Source organism: Stegastes partitus, unplaced genomic scaffold (assembly GCF_000690725.1).
Source record: "Stegastes partitus isolate 25-593 unplaced genomic scaffold, Stegastes_partitus-1.0.2 Scaffold72, whole genome shotgun sequence".
Lineage (NCBI taxonomy): Eukaryota > Metazoa > Chordata > Actinopteri > Pomacentridae > Stegastes > Stegastes partitus.
Window position 1 is genome coordinate 747,128 of NW_007577803.1, and position 3,433 is coordinate 750,560.

A 3,433-nucleotide genomic window follows, 5' to 3' on the forward strand; every position below is an offset into this window, starting at 1 on the left:
TGCTCCCTGTGTTGCTTTCAGAACTTAAATTGGAATATTTAATTGCCTGATGCACTTGCACGATGATATCCGTGTTAAAATCGTGGTTTGCTGTACGTCGGTCACACTGACAGTCCTTCACTGTGAAGGAAACGAGCCTCGCCGTCAGCAACCCAATCAGCGCTTGATCCCAGACTAATTGATAAAACGGCTTCGCTCTTTGCAGTCCTCGTGGATTACGTCCCCATATGTACCCACAACTGTGTGTATTTATGCAATTATGTGATTTTGTCTGTGTTTGTCGAGGGCTTTAGGATTTGTGTAATTATCATCCAGTGCTTTAAGCACAACAGACCGACGCGGCGCTTCGCTGCTCCAGTTACTGTACGCGGCGGTTCTGTTTGAAATATTCAATAAAATGAAAGTTTGAATCGAGGAGTGTGTTTCTAGAATAAAAGCACTTTGTCTTCTCATAATTATGCTCCTTTTCCTTTTCAAAAGGATTAGACAGAAAGAAAAAAAACAATCGGAGACGGTCGGTGGGTTTGACGTCTTATCTTCACTCGAGGATCAAATTCGCTGCCTGATATCCGCATTGTTCTGCTTTATTTATGATCTAAATGAATTAATCCTTGATTCTCTCGCCGCCCCTCTTCTTGTGGTTCGACGTGGAACAATGAGCTGCAAATTCAAGTCTGATTGAAATGAGTTATGTTTAGTGGGTCTCGGCGAGGCGAGGGTTAACGCCCTGATGTGAAGGCGTCTGTGTGTGTGTGAAGGAAAACCAGTTCCTGCTCCTGCTAAACCTGTTTTTATTCAGCGTTCTCGTCCCTCTCATTACCGCCTAAAAGCAAGAAAACCTTTGTTTACGCGTCTCGTCCCCGCGCGGCGCCCATCATTAGCCCGAGAACAAGGTGATCAGATGAGATGACGAGCGCTGACTTTAAATCACATCGGTTAAGGAGAAAAAGCCCACGGAGACCTCAAGAAAGCGTTTTAGATTTCACCCGCTGCGCTGAGCAATTTGAGCCGAACCACCTACACACCTCGGGCACAAACACAGGCGGCGGCGGCGGCGGCATTAACGGCAGCAAACCGAGGCTTGTTTTCCTCATAATAGAGATAATTGTGACAAGGTTACGTCTTTTACTGCAATTATGTGGAGAATATCTCGGAGTGCGACGGTCCAACATGTGGACACGTGGCACAAAGTGTCATGTTGAGCTGGAGAGAGGCTCAGATTCAACATGACCTCTGGCTGAATGTGCAGCGCGTTCTGCTGGGAAGCCTGATGATGGACAAGCACATGTCCTTTGTGCTGCACTCGTGAGCGATTCCTGTCACTGTCCTTGATGCTGCTGCAGTAACAAGGGCATCCGGTTGCCATTTTTAAAAGAAAAGATACTGCGAAATACACGAGAGAACCTGAGCTGTGTTTCCCAAAAGTGTTTTAAAATGCTCAAATCCATCCTGCGAGTAAGGTCAAGAGGTGTCTCCCAAAAGCACCGTAACCAAAGACATTATTAGATTACAGTCTGCTCACCTGTAGGAGTCTTATTTAACCAAAACCAGTTATTGTATTGTTTCTCCTTTTCAGCCAGTTGCTTATTTATTAGTTAAGATGGGAGTCATTAATGTCATAATGTCAAAAATAAAGACAAAAAAGCTCCAAATGTGTTATAAAAGGGTCGTTTTTTAAGCTAAACCAGACCATAGTTTTAACCAACCACAAAATAAACAAGACAAAAACCCAAAACGTTTACCCAGAAAGGGACCATGACTTCACCCAAGACCACAAACCAAAACAAGCTGAAAAAACAGAAACTAAAACCCGTTGGGGCAGAACAATATGACACCAGCCAGGACAACGTGATAACAATCGATTAATCAAACTACTGTCGAAAACAAAGACCAAAACCAGACAAACTTTGAAGGCGGAAGCCCAGTTTTTGAGACAGATTTCCAGAACAACCTAAATCTACACCCAAACCCCGAACCCTTGGACCAGAGAGTGTTACCAAGGTGGCGACGGCCTCTCGCCAGGACATCCTCTCTTGCACTTTTGTACTCCAGTCAGGACCAGGGAATGCAACCAAGGGAACAATGGCCTCTTGCCTCACCAGTCTTCCCTACACAAAATCCAAAACCTGACCCTAACTAAAAAACGTCAGAAGGGACAGAACGAACAAGAGGTTTACAGGATGACACTAACCTACAGCAAGGTGAACGGCCAGTGCATTGCCTTTATTTTCCACCCCAAACTGCTTTGTCGTCAGACACGGCAGGGGGAGTTATCGAGACAGATTTAAAAAACCAAACCGCACAGATTTGGTGCCGAAACTGGACAAAACGGACAAAAACAACAAATGAAAACAAAAACAAGATGAAGTTTTTTTTTAAATTCCAGGAAAAAAAGTTTCATTGGACACTAGGAGGCTCCTCCCACCTTAGGTTTGTTTTTCTAGCGAGGTCGCCTGATTGGTCGACCTCCCTGTTCCTTTTTCTTTTCTTGTTCGTAATCCCAGAGTGTTTCACAGGTACTGTAACCTGATTGGCCGCTGCAGTGGGCGTGTTATCAAAGCTGACCAATGGGGAATTGAACAGCCTCTCCCGCCTGAGGCTGTGGTGACCAATGGGAGAAGGGCTCGCTCTGTTGTTGTTGGCTTGTTTTTGTTTTTGTAAATGAACCGTAAAAGTAAACAACAACAGAAAACAACAATTAAAGGTCCCGTATTTCACCCATTTCTAACAAGCTGATTTAATTTTCCCATGTCTCAGGAACGTGTATTTCAAGTTCCAGCGTAAAATGCTGCGTGGATCATTCTATCCTGCCCTTAATACCCCTGACGAGGATCCTGTTGAACTTGTTCAGAAACAGCCTGTCTGATCTGTGGAGGAATCAAAGAAATGAGGGAAAGGTCTTGTCTCACACTGAAAACACTCATTTATATTCAAAAACTGGATTTTGCATAATATAGCCACTTCCAGTGGTGGAATAATGGACCACATGGGATGAAACCCTGATCTCCTGGGTGAAGGTTTAGCTGCTCCGTCCTCTCACTTCTGAAGCCTTTACAGCCCCATCACTGACAAAATAAGCTTGTTTTAAAACGAATTCATGCAGTTTAGCTGTACAGGAATGTCGTTTTTTAAAGACACGGTTAGTTATATCAAATTTGTAAGAAAAAAATGGCTAAATTTAAAACCAAACTCGCTGAGCAACAGCATGAAGTTCATGCATGCATCCACACGTCCACTCTGCCATAATACACAATCAATAGAAATGTCCTGAAGCCATTTCAACATTTCCATTTTAATTTCACAACCCAATCACCAACAGCTGCAGCGTGCTGACAGTGAGACGGCCGATCATTATGAGAGGTTTGATCCTTCAGTCCTCCTATAGATTCTTAGTGTGTCGATATGAAGCTGTCTCCAGGTTGGACTGTGAGCG